We start from the raw sequence: 17,143 nt of genomic DNA, 5'->3' as shown, positions 1-17,143 counted from the left end.
TCATTTCCAGAGCCAGGATGGATACACAAAGGGAGCAACTCTTTCCATCTCCTACTCCCGCGGGACCATCCTGGGGCGGAGGAGCGCTCGCGTTGCAGGGGCGGCTGCGGCCCCTCTTCCCCGGCTGTGCGCTGCCGCCTACTTCTCCCGTCATCTTCTCCGGCCGGGGACATCGAGGCCGAGCTTGCAAAGAGGGCAGGCGAGGGAGGAAGGCGCCGGCCGTGCGGGGCGCCTCCGGGCCGCGGCTGTACCGGCGGGCTCGGCGCGGCGGGGCCCGCTGCCGCGGGGGCGGGCGCGGCGCGGGGCGGAGCGGAGCGCGGCTCTCCGGGCTGCTGCGGGCAGCCGAGGGGAGGGCCCTGCGGCCGGTGACTTCATGGGAAGGAGGCGGCGGCGGGAGGTGGGTCTCGCTTTCCGTCTCCCGGTGCCGTCTGCAGGGCGGGCGAGAGGCGGCCGCTCCGCCGGGCAGCGCGGGCGGGGGGACAGCGGTGACGGAAAGCGGCAGCTGGGGGGGACGGCAGCGGCTGGGTTGACTCCCCTTCCTTCCCCCCCTCTGCGGCCGGAGGAAGATGGAGCTCGGTTAGTAAGGGCTTGCGGGAGGAGCAGCGGCAGCAGGTAAGAGCTGCTTCTCCCTCCTCCTCCTCCTCCTCCTCTCCCCTGGCTGGGAGCATGGCAGGGGCAGGTCAGTGCGGCGGATGGGCCGGTGTCATTCAGCGGCAGGTGGCACAGGTGGGCCCGGCCCGCAGCGGTGTCCTTGCCTGCGGGCTCCCCGCTCCGCCCCGGCTGCAGAAGTTCCCGCTGTGCGGAGCTGCGGACAGCCAGAGGGCAAAGCCCTCGGCCGTAGCCGGTAAGGGCAAAGCCGGGCATTTAGAAACACCCCGTGCCTCGGGTTTTTGTGGTGGGGTTGCGGGCAGGTCTGCCGGCTTTGCCCCTGCCGCGTCTCCCCCAGCTCACTGGTGAGCTCCGGGAAGGGCTTCTGCATTGCAGACTCTCGCCCTAGCTTCGCTCTTGCATTCGCGGCTTTATCTGATGAAAGGAGCCTGCTCCCTGGCCGGGTGGTCCGGTGCTGCTCGGCCAAGAGGCCGATTTGGGCAGGCGGTATCTCCTATGGTTCCTGGAGCCCGTCAGGACATTTGGGGGATTGACCTCATTCCGATAAATATTGGACGTACGTATGATATTTGTTCTCTCTCTGAAAGAGCTGCAAAAGGGAATCTGTCAGGATCTGTGTGAATAATGATCATTTGGAGTTCACAGGGTGCAATATAGTGCAGTGAGAAATAATGTGCATATAAAACATAATGCAGTGGGGCACACGACCTTACATAATCTAAATTTATAAAGCTCACTACCCCTACGCTTACCCTGGAGGTTGTAGGAATATGCCTGTTCTAAGCTCTTGCTGGAGGCTCATTAAGTATCTATCTGACATAAAGATGGAGAGCCCCTCATGAGCCACTGCTGAAAATAAACAAATAAATTGTTCACTACTTTTGCTGTAGTTCTGTCACAATAAGTTCCTCATCACTGGTCAGTATCATGCACACACAGTGATACTCATGGCTATGTGGGCATACATAGCTCCACACTGCAAGAGGGAATGGTCTCTTCTGTTGTCCCTTAGATGTGCCTTTAAATTGACCAACTATAACGCTGTCATATTTTAAACAAACTCTTGAGGCTTCTCTCCTGAGGCCTGAATAGTGCTACAATTTCTAGCATAAAGATATACATTTAATGTAAACAGAAAGAAACCTTTCACACTTCTCATTTGACCTTCAGCATCTCAGACAAATACTTGAAACTGATGATCAGGGCAAGTATTTTGCAATGGACTGGTTTAAAATACGTTGCTGGATACAACATATACAACTCAAGTCACATCTAGGATGACACACAGTCAGTGTTCTGAGCTCTGTATCTGAAGGAAACTAATGTCTGATAAATTTGGCCCACATTTTATTTTAACTCAGTCCTTACAGATGACATTGACTTTAAAAAAGGTTGCTATGGCACAGATTTAAAGCAAAGTATATTAAGCTTCTGGAATTGAAAGTGCTGTTGGTAGGAAAAGTGTTGTTTTGTTATTTATAATCTGTTATTAAAATACGAGTGTGATAGCTGTTGCGGCTGGATCTGGCTCTGTTTTCTGCTGTTGGTGTGAATGGACTAAATGATCTCCCTTCTATGGATGAAAGCCAGATTTTGCCCAGGTGTGCCTGTGCTGCTCGCACAGGGGCAAACTAGAGTTTCCCCATTTGAATCTGGAATACAGCTGAATATTGATCCCTACCTTCCTCTGGGATACTTTCTATTCCAAGCCTGTATGCTTTTGATAAAGCTGTAACACTGATTGTGGTGTGGAGTATAGAACCAATGTTGGCTATGTATGGCGCACAGCAGAAATGATGGTATGATGTGGAATAGAAATGACGTTTTTGTGAATCTTGGTCTTTTGTGATATTACGTCTTTATGTTTGTAGTTTACAAGAAGCTCAGTCATCTTCAGGACAGCTTAATTCATGTATAATATAATAACTGTTAAGTATGAGGCTGGGTAGGGATCAGGTGTAACAGAGTAATAATTTGCTATAACGGAAAAATAACTGATTGTTTGCTTAATCATAATGTATCTATTTTTGAAAAAGCTATTTTTTTTGCAAATGGGATCTAGAAGATTTTGGTCTTGGTTTACCAATACAAATTCAGATAAGGGTGATAATGGCTGGATGTTATAGACTCCAGGTAAGTGTGGAATGAGCAGGTGGGAAGGTACTTAGTCCTTTCATAGTAAGCCTACCTCTGCATCTTTCATTGCCCCTGGCACATCTCCCTTAGTCACACTGGCAGATTCAGCAAAAAGGCTAGGGACTGAAGAGACTTTCAGTGAATGGGACTCCAGGTCAGGAATTTTGTAGAGCTGTATACATGCAGGCGTATGAACATTGACTCAGATCTTACCAATGCAACCATTGTGCTAATCATTGCTATAGTTGCCCTTCGTGTTACTTATTAAAAAATTAAGGAAGCTATGTTTTAATTAGCCGAAGTACTGTATGTAGAACATCTCATTTTAATTTAAAACTGTATGTTTTAAATCTAATCACTGTGATGTTTTCACATCATTTAGAATCTTGTATGAGTTCATTGGTATCCTGTCTGTGTTATTTGGGGAAAAAATTGTATTTTGTTAAATTTTTCATTTACTGCATAAACACATAAGAACTTTAAAAATGTGTATATATAATCTCCTTGTCACATATTGTTATTTAGCTCATTATTGCCTTTAGACATAGTAACTTCTATAGCCTTGATAGGAGGAGAACAACACTGGCAAGGCGTTCCCACATAGTTACGTATTGCTGGAGAGAAAGCTGGAGTTGGAAGAGGGAAAGGACTAAGGGAACTAGCAGAATATTTGTCACCAGATAGCCTAGACCTCAGATCTTACAGTGTTTAATGAAGTCTCCTTGTGTTTAATATATTCTGGATTCCCAAAAACACCATGAAATCTGAATCTCCTTTTGACTTGAATTTTGTAAAATATCTTGGGACTTATATTAAGCAAAAATTAAACATAAACTTTTAATTAAGGAAATGGCAAGCCCCTAAAATATCAAGTGCAACTGTTATTAAATTGGGAACTGAAAGAAGTAGAAAAGGCTTTTTTTGTTGTTGTTGAAGATTTTGTAGTCTGACGGTTCATTTATAGTTGATATGCAGTGCACAGCCATACAAATGCATTCATAGATATTTAGACCAAAGCATAGAGCTAAATGGTATGTGGACCTTCTGAACAAATTAATCAGTGTTGCCCTAATGAAAAAACTGGGAGATTAACCTGGCTGCTTAGATGGTCTGAAAATTCAGCAGTGTAGTCTTATGCAAGAGTAGAAGTTTACCAGTTCAAGTGCCATATAAATTTTGCATAGATGTTACATGCAGTTACACTGCATCTTTCTGTATTTCTTTATTGTTGGTTTCCTAAGACAAAGCATGACACAAAACTGAGGAAGTCGAGTGTTCTCAGATAAGATGGTAGAACTGTCCTCAAATCCTTGATAGTAATTAATTGGTTTTATTTTAAAGGCAGATTAATTAGTATATGCATGTAAAAATGTAACAATACAACTATTTCACCATCAAATATTTTCTAGTCTTTTTGTTTAGCTGTCCTTCCCCAACTACTGACCAAAGGGAGTAAAACTGTAAATCTAACAAGCATGGAGATGTTGAAGATATTAAAGACTTTACTTACAGTTCTGTTTTTATATTGTTCTCCTAGCATAACTGCTTCTGTGATGAGTATTTCTGATTTTAAGTAGTTTGAAGTGACAAAGCTAATTGTGATGTATTTCAAGTCTCATTCTCAGTTTACTTCAGATTTTTGTTCTTCCTCTATTTGAGGTCAATGCTGTCTATTTTAGGATACAATTATACCAGTGATTTTTAGTCATAGTGCTTTGCTGTAGTGTTTTACTGCAGAATATTATTGACATTACCTGTACTTATCTTATTTAATACCTCTTGGATGGACCCTTGGCAAAGCTTTAGGCTTGAAATAGAGAAATTGCTGAAGTTGCTTATTAGCTTTTATTAAAAGGGTTTATAAATTCATTTAACATTTTAGAGTCTCTCACCCTTTTGAAATACACTTTAATTTGAAAAAAAAATCAGAAATCCCAGGACAAGGGTATGAATTTGCTCTAAGATAGTTTGAAAATGTAAATTCTTATGTAATTTATAGAAGAAATGAAGGATTGCTATAGTTGAAATTATTTTCGGATACTTCCAGGTTTTTTTTTCAGAATGAACATATCTGCAAATACTTCATGATACATGTAGTAAAATTAGTATGTTTCACATTGTATGTTGAAAATTTCATCAGTCAGAACACTGAGTTATGCTCTTTGATCATGATTTCAGTCTTGTATGCGATGCTTCAATACCATTTAAGCTGTACAGAGAACAAAGTATGTTTTTTTTAATACAAGGGTAAAGTAGCTATTTTTATCTGTCAGTGTTTTGCAGATATTCAGTGCTCTACAGTGAATTTTTTTTCATTTGCACATTCTCTTAGGATCTGCTGAGTAATTATATGCATGGACTAGTTAATCAAAGAAGGGGCAAAACCCATGTAGAAATTGAGCAAGCTGTGAAAGAATTTTGATTCTTGTTTTTGTCACAATGGTTATATTTCCACTATTGTTTTCAGAATTAGAGTAAGGAACACTGAGAACTTGTTCTTTAATTAGATGCTTGAAATACTACGTTTCTAATCCTGATGTCTGCTGATGCCATTAGTGACCTCTGTCATATGGACATTTACAAAGTCATCACTGCTGCTTATGACTAGGAGATGTAATATATTTCTAAGCTATTGCTATGATGTTATCAGAAACGTGTTCTAATGCCTGTGATTAAAATGGCTAGCTACCATGGTGATGGTACCATAGAAACTGGTAAAATAATAATTGCTTATTAGGAAATCTGAATGAAAAGATTATTCTCTATTTTGCTATCTTTTATGTTTCAGCGCCTTAGCAGGAATGAAACTCTGCTGATGTTATATTCCTGATTGAAAAAATCATTGAACAAATTCCTTTGCTTTGTGTTACACAGCAGACCAGGCTAAGGTTATTGTATTGTTGAAACATTATACATGTGAGTGACTGACAATTCAGTCATTCCACGGACTACTTTTAAGAACAAGGGCATTGGAGTAGACGCCTTTCTTGCAGCATTGATGTTTTTTGTTAAGTCACTTTACTCTCTTCTACTGTAATTACTTTCTAAATAGTGCAGTAAGTATCATTCTCTTCAACAGCACTCTTCCAGCAAAGAAGGGCTATGACTGTGTCCCATAGGCAGTGTCTACCTAGACACTCAAAGCACAGTAATGACAGAACTTTAATGGGGAGCCTGACATTGTAAAGGGTTTTGTCTGTCTGGAACTATGCAAATCATGAATACAAGAATGCCAAATAAGATCATACAGCAGGTAGTATCTTTACTTGATTAGCTTTTCCCTTCTCTTTTGAGATCTATTGCAACAAGAAACAAAATGTGAGAAACAGTCCCTGACTTGGATTGCTATGTCTCTTGGTTGGAATGAGTCATTTCCCTATTACTGGTAAGTGACTCTATCAGGTACTTATGCCCTATTGGAAATTGCTAAGCGAGGACGTGGAGGGAGTGATCCCAGATGTATCTGTCTAGGTACATACTTACTAAATTTCTGTGCAAACACTTATATTGCCTTCAGAGTTTCTGAGATACTGCAAAGGAGCTTTTTTTTAATCCTGTGTTAAATAGTTTTCCCTGTTAGCACTGAGATCAGTGTAGAGGACAGATTCTTGATGGTGGTAAACTTGAGTTTATTAGTTAGATTCAGTCTGTAATAAACAGCAAAGAGTAGAAGTAAACAGGCTATCAAACTCCATGCTTAGATACAGATATGACAGCACACTCACTCTAATCAGAATAACATACTTATCTGAGAACAGAACCCAGACCAAAGTGTTGCAGATGGATATGTCATGAACACTTAGTCTCTGATCTACCATCCCTTACCAGAAACCTGCCCATCTCTCACCTGAGAATATTTAATATCCCAGTAGCTTCTATTTTAAGTCTTAGAGGTGTTACATTGTCAATTCCAGAGAAAAGGAGGTCTTACAGGTGTATTAAATAACATTGTGGTAATGGGAAAAGATTATTTTAGCGTAAAGAAAGCATTGATTTAGCAAACTAATTAAGCGTGAAGCAATGAAATCACTTCTCATGTCTCTCTAAATAACTCTTTCCATCTCTGTCTCAGGAAGGGTGAATTAAAGGAAAGGTAGAGTATAAAGGGAAGGTAGATTTGTGTAATTCCAACAGAAATAATGACAGAATATACAACCTGTAGATAAAGTTCACATGTGGAAAAGGTTCAGGGCAGGTCGTGTTCATCAGTTCTACAAGTACAACTGAGTAAGAGCTGGAGAGAAACTTCCCTTCAGCACAAATTAACAGAAGTAACATATAATGTAGTAGTCTCCCAGAGAAGGCCACGAGGATAACATTAAATAAAGTCAGGTTGATACAGTGTCTGCAGTTTGATAAGTTGAGGCTGTTTGCTGTTAGAAATTGTCATTGAAAAGTAGTAACCTTTTCATTAACTGTGAGTACTGGGATGCCTGAACATTTACAAGCTGAGGATTAAATTCAGAGACTGTGAAGTTAACTTGAAAATTTGGAATTTAAAACAAAAAACATAACAGCTGAGATGCTTTATATCAATTTCAGTTTTTCTCAGTGTTTCATGTTTGGTTTTTCAATAATCATAAAAGCAAGACTTGAAACAAAAGCATGGGAGGGCATGTCAATGCCAAGTCATTTAGGGGAAGCTCCAGGTCTGAGTGACAGTTTGCCACAAGGACCTGAGGTCCTGTGAGTTATTCTCACAGCTTCTTATCATGTATAGTTTTGATATCCTGGGGGGCAGGAGGGGAAATCAGTTATTCTAATATTGGGCTTTATACAGTGTCTCTTCTGTGTTGAAAGAGCTGTGTGAAGGAATGAATTTTTGAGCTATGTAGTTGGAGATGACTTTTAGTGGATGAGGAACACTGGGAATGACAGGTCCTGTAGGAGCTAAGTATTTCTTAGCAATAGGCCGTTTGTTCCTTCAGGCTTCTTTATATGAAAGCAATATTTTTAGGACCTCAGATATACAGAACTCACATCTATCTGTTTATAACTGAAGTTTTCTTGCATGTTTGTGTTATGGTAGAGCTCCTCTGTTCTGTTCATTGCTAAATACTTGGAGGCAGAGTCTCAAATAAACTAGGAGAAGTTGTTTGCACTCATATAAATAATCCTGTCTTCCGGGAGGCACCCAGAAGTGCTTTACTGAATGTCTTTTTCTCCCATATTCTTCTCTATGATCATACTTGTGTATCTCTGCTCTAACATTCCAAACTGAGGATGCTTAACAGATAAGGACTGTATAACAGTTTGGAGCAGGAAATACATAGGTAGGTATTAATTAGTGTATAAGCAGACTGTAAATGCTCAAAGCAGAATTTAATTAGGATTAATAAAAGGATGCCTATTCTTGGCAAGAATAGGAGGAAAGTAAAGGCTGTGAAAAAACATGTTCTATGAAAGTTACACAGGTTTTTTTCGCCTCCTTCAATAAAGAAGGTTCTCTTGAAGAAGCCCCATGTAGAGGTCTGTAATGTCTCCTGGGCAACAGAGTTTATGTTTTTATCATTCTACATTGTTCAAAATTTCTTCTGACATTGATAGATAAAAGCATGTGCAGAAGAAAGAGTAGCACTGTAAGGTCTAGAGCTGTGTTGTTTGTAACAATAATCATTATTATGTTGTCTCTCTCTGGGCTACATCATGCTTGTAACAGGAGATAACCATTTTCTATTGCTTAATCCATGCCAAATGCTTTTCTCAGTTCCTTTACCCTTCAAAGGGAGAATCCCTGTAATTGGCAAAGGAGGATGGGTCAAACAGAGGCCAGTATGTTGGAAATTGAATCTCAGGACTTGTGACTGGGATAATTAACAATTTTGCAAGTCCAATTTTACAAGGTCCAAGTCTGTTTGAACTGGCTTTGTTTGTGATTATAAACACATGCTACAAACTATTCATTACTTATTACACATGGGGGAATCTTCTTTAAAGCAAGCCTGAAGGCACTGATTTACTGGCACATGCGCCTTACTGATATGATGTATTGCTTATCTTCAGGCCTGGTAGCACTCTGACCGCAAAAAGATGATATGCTCATTTCAGCAGATAAGCAATATGTAGTCATACTGGAAAACCTGATGCATGTGCATCCAGTTGAGGTATTGCTAGTTTGGCTGCTCTCCCTCAGTGCTAATGCAGATCAGGTGCTTGAGATAAGCTCTTAGGAGCACAAGATGTTGCACTAGTGAAGTGTAGACCTCAATTAACATGGAAATATAAATCATTGCCTTTTGCTACCACAGGAGATGAATATTCATGCCTGAGCAGCTCAGTTGTAAGTATCTGGAGTTGATGAGATGGTTGCATCTAGCTGATAATCTCTTGACTTTCTTTGATACAGAATTTGAGAAACAAGAGCCATTATCATTTTCCTTCCTCCAATTTTGTCTCCTAAAATATGCTTTACATGAAAATGGGAAAAACGTTTTCTTCAAGAGCTATTCAGTTGTTAGCTTTCATTCCACATGCCTCTCATATTTAATATAAAATATTTCCCTATCCAGTATAAAGAGAGGGATATGTACTCATGAGAGAAGATATCTCTGAAGCCAATTGGTTGTCATTAAATGTATATTTACAGCTATCAAAGAAAAATATGAAATATCCTTCTTTGGATTTCATAATAAAGTTTACCTCCATAAAAAGATGCTTTATTTTTGTGAGGAAAAGGTTGCATGCTGTATGTCATTGTGGGTAGAAATAACTCTATGACTGGTTTTACCCCAGTTATTATTTTATAAAAGTTATAATAACATATGTATACATATATTTTCTGTGAACCATTTTTCTTCTACAAATCAGAGACTTATCAACGAAGGAGAAAATTATTCTGTCTGTAACAAATTCCTTGAGACTCATGCTGCCATGGTCCTTGGGAACTGGAGAAAAAGAGGTCTGGAGCTTTAAAAATACAAACCCAAACAATCCACCTCCCCCAAACCACTGAAACGGACCTTCTTTAGTAGTAAAATAATGCCAGAAAATAGCCTTTGAGTTATGGAGTTCTGAGTCTCATTGGCAGAAAGTGACCTCAGAGGGAATAGTTGTAGCAGTAAAATATATTTTAAGCTGAAATGCTAAAACAGTGAATGGCCAACAAGTGGGTTTAGCTCACTACTGTTACCATTACTCTGTACACACCTGGAAAACAAAATCTTTTGCTGTTGGAGAGCTTCAGATTAAGTCCCAGATGTTTTAAAAAACTTCTCATGACTGATATCTATGGGAAAAAAAAAAAATCTATTTTGTGCTACTTGAAATGATGCCATGTCAATATATTCACTTTTAAAGTGGGGCAAAATGTAACTGTACAAAATAATTTGCCATATAGGTATGATTTCTTGGCGACGTTTTATCTGCAAGCCATATATTTCTTGGATATGGCTATGGAATATACATTATGTTTAGAGAGAGAAAAAAAAAAAAGAATAGCTTTTCAGGGAACCTGTACCTTCCCAGTATTGTACAGTATATTTCATGGTCTTAAGTGGAGGTAACTTTATAACTGATTCAGTGCCGTACAGTAAAATCCTGAGATCGAGATGAAAAAAATCTCTAAGAAGTGAAACTCTAATTGTGGTAGCTTGTGGTTATCTTATTTGTTTTTATCACCATACCATAAGAAATTTAATGTAGTGTTAATTAGAATTATATAATTTGAGATAACGAGCACTACACACAATCCGTTTCATTTTTTTCTTTAAATGCAACAGTAAGAATGGGGTTTGCTAGTGTCATGAAAGTAAAAACGCTGAAGGAGAACTTAACTTTCTGTACAGATGCTTATGCGAAATCTGACCTTTATTTGATCTTCCAGCTTAAGTTAGAAAGCAAATGAAATGCAGTAGCTGTATATATAAAACTACATCTATATATATGTATATTGTTATAAGGGGCTACTAGTGTTTTTGAAAGAAAAGGAAAAGGTTTTTGAAAATGTAGCTGAAGATTTACAGGCACATGCTCTAGAAGAATGAGTTATTGACAAATAGCAAAAATATTTATTAAAAACCTGTAGAAATCTTTAAACCTTGTACAATTATTTTAAAGTAGGGAAGTAGCTAATCCTACAGTAATTTGCTGGAAACGTTGATTTTTTTTTTTTTTAATTTTTATAAATTCCTGAGCAGCTGGGTAAGATAAAAGCTTATCACCCATTTAATAAAATATCTGGACAGAGAGAGCTGCTAATAATAGGCAGTGTTCCTTCTGTGTTGCTTTTGCATGTTCCCACTGTTTGTTTGGCTGGAATGTAGTGATGTTATATATTTGTAGATGTAACAGCTCTTCTTTTCTTCAAGCCTTGCACTGTTAAATTGGGTCACTGCATATAATGCATGTTAAATAAGACAAGAGGGTTTGTTGTATTTACAGAAAAAGTTAGTACCAGGATTTCATAGTATTACAGGAAACATATATTACAGTTAAGAATAAGCACATTTCCTTTAAATACATTACTAGTAGTTCACAAAGTAATATGTTCTTCTGGAATACATCCTTCTATGTATGTAAATGTCACAGGATTCGATAAAGTTGACCAAATGTAACAGAAAGCAGACTGTAGCTCTGAGGTTCAGTGGCTTGGTAGATCTTTGATTAGTGTTTTGCAACAGAACATTTAAGTTTTGTGTGTTAATAGTTGAGATAATTCTACTTTTTTTGAGAGACAGAGACTAAAGCGAATTATTTTATAATATCAGTAGCCTATGCAGAGAGAATTGTTTTAAAAGTTTCCAGAGCTCCTTGACTCACTTGAAAAGCTGACTACAGGTTCTTAAGAGATCACATAACTTCTTATAATGGGATTTAGGCTTCTAGGTCATATGAAGTATTTTTTTAACATTTACTCTTGTCCTGATGGTTAAACTGTCAGATAAAGTTGTAACTTCATTAATAGTCAAGCTGTAAAACCCCAATTCAAAACATTGATTCTATACTTGAAAAAGTGGAGCTGCGTATCAGCCCCAAACCCTTGTGTTTCCTCTGTTTTTCTGTAATTTGTAAACGTAAACATTTTCCTAGCCCTTAGACATGTCTATTTAAAACTGAACCTGCAGTTGTATAGTGTTTCCTAAGCTATGGCAAATACATTTTGTACTGTCGTGTCTCTGCTAGGCATTCCTTCCACTGCTTTTTTGCTGTAACAATAGGAATTGAATATGTGATGAAATACTTGTTGATTTTAGGGCATTCAGGCAAACATTGCTGTTCATAAATACAATATTTTTGGAGAGAATTCATAAGTTGGACAGTCGTATTTCATGTCAGCTCAGATGGTAACCTAAAAAGCAAGCTTTTTTTTTTTTTAACTGAGAGGTCACATGCTCTTTCTGCTTTTTTTCTGGGTGTGATTCTGTATGTCTTTACTAGCTTTGAAAAAACAATTGGAGTTCTGCAGAAATCCAAAAAAGTCCTGAATCTGGCATTAGGTAATATTTGCATTAGTGACTTCAAGAGTACCTGCGTTATTTATCTGTGAAAACAAGATAGGAGATATTGCAAGCACTTTGGAGGAACAGATACTTAGAATAGAATGAAACATGGCCATGACAAACTGAATGTGTAATCTAAAATAAGCACCATGTGATTCAATAATTATTACACTTCAGTGTAAATTATTACACTACCGTTCATGCCGTGTTTCCATCCATGCTTGTCTAAGAATCCAGCATACTTAGAAATATTGAGTGCCTTTCTTTTCTGTGTGTCCCCCCCCTTTTGGGTTTAAAAGTGTTTCCATTTAGTAACGCTTGTCTTGTTTATTAAGTTTGTTTCCAGTTTCAATTCTAGATTAAAGTAATATAATTTCAGATTATTTATTTTCCTGAAAATAACAAAAGTACTTGATTGGCAAACAGTTACACTTCATTCTTACTGCTGTGGATCTAAACATGTTGTAGAACTGCTCTAAATATATGTTGTCTCATGAATCCCATGCTTGCTAGTCATAGGGTTTACACCGATTTGTGAATAATGATCAGTCATGAAACAAATTTTCTAAAAAATTTATTTTCAGTACCTGTCAAGAAAAAATTTCAAATGAAACTGCCTAAAGAATGGGCGAATCTACTAAGAATAATAAAATTTACTTCGGTGTACAGGGGAGTAGGACTTAAAAGTTATCTTTTTTTATTCCAGAATGTAGTGTCTATGTAGTAATGGGTAAATTCTTCAGAGATTTTGCATCTGACTGCAGTGGGGATTTAGTGTTTTGATGAAGAGATGCCTAGGATGTGACTCATTAGATTTCTGAGCCCGGTGGGACATTTATGAGGTTTTATGGTCTGATGTCCTGATATCACTCAAGCTGTAGAACTTGGTGGTGGAGCTTCTGCTTAAAAAACTGTAGGTCTAGTTGAACTATAACATCCTCTTTCTGAAAGACACTCATTCCTGATTTATAGACTCTTTAATTCATTAGATGAATGCATAAAAACTAGCTGCTTTGGTCACACAGGTTGTACCTTTGTGGTTTAAAGAAGCTCTTTTGTATTCCGTTTCTCATGACTAAGAGTGAAGTTGAATGAACAGCCTGGGTTTAAAACATGGCCAAGAGAAAAAAAATTGCTTTTATATTATAGCTGAGCTCAGGATGTCTCAATTAACCAGTAAGTGTATGCAGGTTTTAGAATTATTGTGACCTAAAACATACAAAATAAGTACTATATTTGTGAAAGTGGTAATAGAGTGTGAGATTTATAAGTATCTACATACTTATTTTGATAGAACTTGCTTTCTATCTATTTGTGTTTTATAAATTTATCCCATAATAATAAGCTCCTGTTGGCTTCTATTAACTAATGAGACCATAGGTAGCTTTGGAGACCTGCATGTATAAGCTAGTTTACAGAATCAAGGCCAGGATGGAGAAGCTGCTAATGCTGTTCTACAGACTGGCACTTAAAGTACTTTATATGTCCAGAATTACCTACGGTGTCCAGCGTAGCAAGTGTTTGGGGGGAAAAAAGTCTTCTTTCTTAGCATCGTAGGCTAAGACAGTTGTTAAATTTCATGCTCAGCTTCAGAGTTTATGCACGATCACTGAAGATGAGTATCTGCCTTAAATAAGGGAGTAGGTCATTAATCTTTTGAGAGCTGTTCATGCAATCTTTGCAAATACAGAAGCCTTGAGGATAACATAATTTCAATAGCAGAGCCTGCTAGCTCTTCTGTGTCAGCTGTTAATCGGAAGAGAATGATAGTATATTAATAAACATGCATGCTTCCAAGCTGAATTGTCACCAGTCTGTTTAAAATAGTTGCCTTTCTCAGATCTTTACTGTTAATGAAATTACCTCCTAAGATTTTGTGTATCTGAAAAGATGCAATAACAGTGCCAGAAACTAAATTAATATGCCATGGGAGCTTTCCTAATGAAATTACTATGGCATTTATAACCTTTTTAGAGAGACTTTTCACCAATTACAGCATAAAATGAACTCCCAATTAACTAAGATGCTCTTTTTTTGCCCCACCTTTTATACTTCTGCCTGCTTCCTTTCATGATACATGCAATGGAAATCATGAAATAAAATGTAATTCTTTGATATCCTTCCATGGATTCATAACTTTTTTATTATTAATTGTGAACTTCAATTTTAGATTAGTTTTAAATTTTTTAATTTGGTAGGCTGCATTTTTCCATGAGGTAGCAGCAACTAGGGGTATGAAATTAATTTTTCTTTTGAAAGAATGTGTTTTATATTTTCTACCAAAATGCTTTTGTGATTGCAATGCAAAGCTTCAATTTGAGACCTGTAGTTATAAAGTCGAATTGTGTAACTGTTTTCTGGTTTGGGGGGGGTTCATTTCTCCTTTTCTTTCTATGTTTTTGTTTTGTAAATGGTGAATAAAATCTGCTTAAACTTTTGTAAATAGGTAGTACTCTTAATGAGGTAGGCCACAGAATGCTGAGAACTAACAGGAAACTGTTACAGCTGTCAAAGGTGAGACAGAGCTAAAACCGGCGTGCAGGGAGGTACATACTGGGGTTTACTTAAGAACCAACAAGATTTAAGCTTTTATCATACTTGATTCATTTTGCACACTCACTCACCTGCTCTGCTGCCAGCACTACATTCGCTAGGTCTTGACTTCCCTTCCCAGCAGGGAGATCACTGCTAGTTTGGGAAAGCTGGGTAGAAAGTTGCGTTGGTTTGTGCTGTGCATCTCCTTGTAGTGACCAATCTTGGACGTCACTGGCCAGGGTCCCTGGGCATCCCCTGGCATTCGTTTGTCTCCATGCATCTCTGATCTCTAGGATTTTTCCTTGCTTCCAGAGTCTTTTCTCCAGTCATGATCTTTCCTGGCCCCTTCTTCTTTCTGTGATTACTACTTCTTTCTGGGAACCCTTATTTTTTGGCACCCAGACTCCTATTTTTCCCCAATCTAAATAGTCAGTGTGCAGAAACACAATGTGTGAGCAGCCTTTTAATTGCATGTTCTGCCTTTGTGTTAATTGGAGGATTCAGAATGTGACCCTTCTGTTTAGTCCAGGTGTTATCAAAGTTTACAAGCAGCCTGTACAGATTTCAGAGAGCAAGTACCAGTCTTCTGCTTGAGAGTTCAAAATTCAGTTTCATTCACCCACAGACGCACACATATGCCCAACTATCTGCTGCCTGTTAGCATTTGCAATTGAAGCTATTCTTTTCACTATGACAGCAACTAATGTACTTATGCTAAAGCTATGTTTGGTGCCATTAGGAAAACCTTAATTCACATTGTCATAGTCTCTGATCTTGACTAACATAATATCTAGCTTTTGCATCTTTCTTACAGGAACTGAATTTCTAAGATTACTTGGTAGGAAGGAATCCAAACATGGATTGAAACAGGAGGGACAGCATATGACTGTCAGTTTACATCTTGTATGACAATTTCAGGGTTGACTCTATTTGGAGGTCTTACGTAATGTGAGAACTTCCACATGCTGCAGGACTTCACATGACAAATTTCAGGTAGCTTTACAGTCCTTCAATCATGCAAAAGACTACCCTATCAACTAGATGTATAGAAACATACAGGTAAAATTTAAAAAAAGGAAGGTGGCCTAATAGCAGCAAGAAAATGTCTTTGTTCTTATTGTGAATTTTGATTATTTCTTTTTAACTTTTCATCTAACTTTTTTTTGATGCTTTGGTGCTTCCTACGTGGTTAGTGTGAGGGTGTCCCTTTGCTGGACTGGGGAAGGGTCAAGTTGCCCCTCACTTTTCAGAGTCAGCAGTCTAGCTGGCTGTTACGTCATGTCTGGAGGTAATTGACCTCAGAAATAGAAAGCATTTTGGGGAGTTCAGGGTCCAAAAGCATTGCTTGTGCATCTCACTGTTAGCATTCTAAAACTTTTTTTCTATGATTAAAATACTTGTATATTTGAAATAAATATTAATGGACTTTCTTAGATTGCATTGTAGAAGCAACACAGTACTTTCTCTGGTTATTATTTCTGCATTTCAGGATAAAACATTTGGAGGAGAAAGCATCTGGAATATGAAGAACAGTTTCAGAGATGAGGAAACTTTCATTTTCTCATGCCTTAGGCCCTTCAAGGAGCAGATATTAATCTCTTGCTCTTTCCTTGCACTGTTTCTGCAGCTATTGATTCTGCTGATTTATTTAAATCGGTGGTTTATCTGCACCTCCGGTGTTCCCAAGAGAAAACAATATGGAGTCTGATTGTTTCTTCTGTTAGTTGAGCATCCTTTCTGCTGCTGAGTATCAAATTTTACTGAGAATGTTTCAGCCAGGGCCAAGACCTGTGCTGCTGACTGAAACCAAAGGAATAGTTGCAAAACGTATGCTTACCACAGTGCTGATCAAAAGCACCTCTGCTGTTTGATTTGGAAGGAAATTCACAAAGTACTTCTCAGGCAGTATGCTCTACTTCCGTGGCAGAACCAAAAGAGATGTCCTAATATTTTTTTGTTTTTGAATTAATCAATTAGAGAAAAGGGGTCAGGAACCCTTGGAGAAGTAGAATATCACCCTTTATGCAAAGATAAAACACACATGGTAGACGATAAGCTTTCTCTGTATTTGTGGCGGAGAAGGATGTTTGCCCCAGAGGGGTTTATACACTGTTAGGATAGAATAAATATATATACATATGTGTGTATATGCATTTATTTATATGCACATGTACACACCTCCATGTGTGCATGTACATCTAGAACAGGATAGCTTGCCGTTCCTGGTGGTCAGCATAAGCTTCTTTCATAAGGCCCTTCCTTTCTCTTTCAGCTGTCTGTCCTAAGCTTGCAGCAGGGAATGCAGGGAGAATGTAGCATATAGTGAAGTTCTGGCCCTGCTGACTTCCCAAGGGAGAAGATTTGGGAGGCAATGCAATTTTTAGGGAGTGAATGATGCAGGGCTTTCTTTATGCTCTTCAGTGTGG

At 38.5% G+C, this 17,143-nt stretch overlaps 1 protein-coding gene across 6 annotated transcripts in view; it reads left to right on the top strand.

Moving 5' to 3' along the window:
* The first annotated feature begins 509 nt into the window (after positions 1-509).
* OTUD7A (OTU deubiquitinase 7A) overlaps positions 510-17,143 on the top strand; it is a 148,537-nt gene continuing 131,903 nt past the window's right edge. For all 6 annotated transcript variants that reach the window (XM_072870255.1, XM_072870250.1, XM_072870253.1 and 3 more), the window contains exon 1: positions 510-612. The gene's annotated coding sequence lies outside the window, so the exon portion shown is untranslated. The remainder of the gene's footprint in view (positions 613-17,143) is intronic.

The sequence above is a fragment of the Ciconia boyciana genome, chromosome 8 (assembly GCF_034638445.1).
Source record: "Ciconia boyciana chromosome 8, ASM3463844v1, whole genome shotgun sequence".
Lineage (NCBI taxonomy): Eukaryota > Metazoa > Chordata > Aves > Ciconiiformes > Ciconiidae > Ciconia > Ciconia boyciana.
This window is presented reverse-complemented; position numbering and strand designations above follow the sequence as displayed.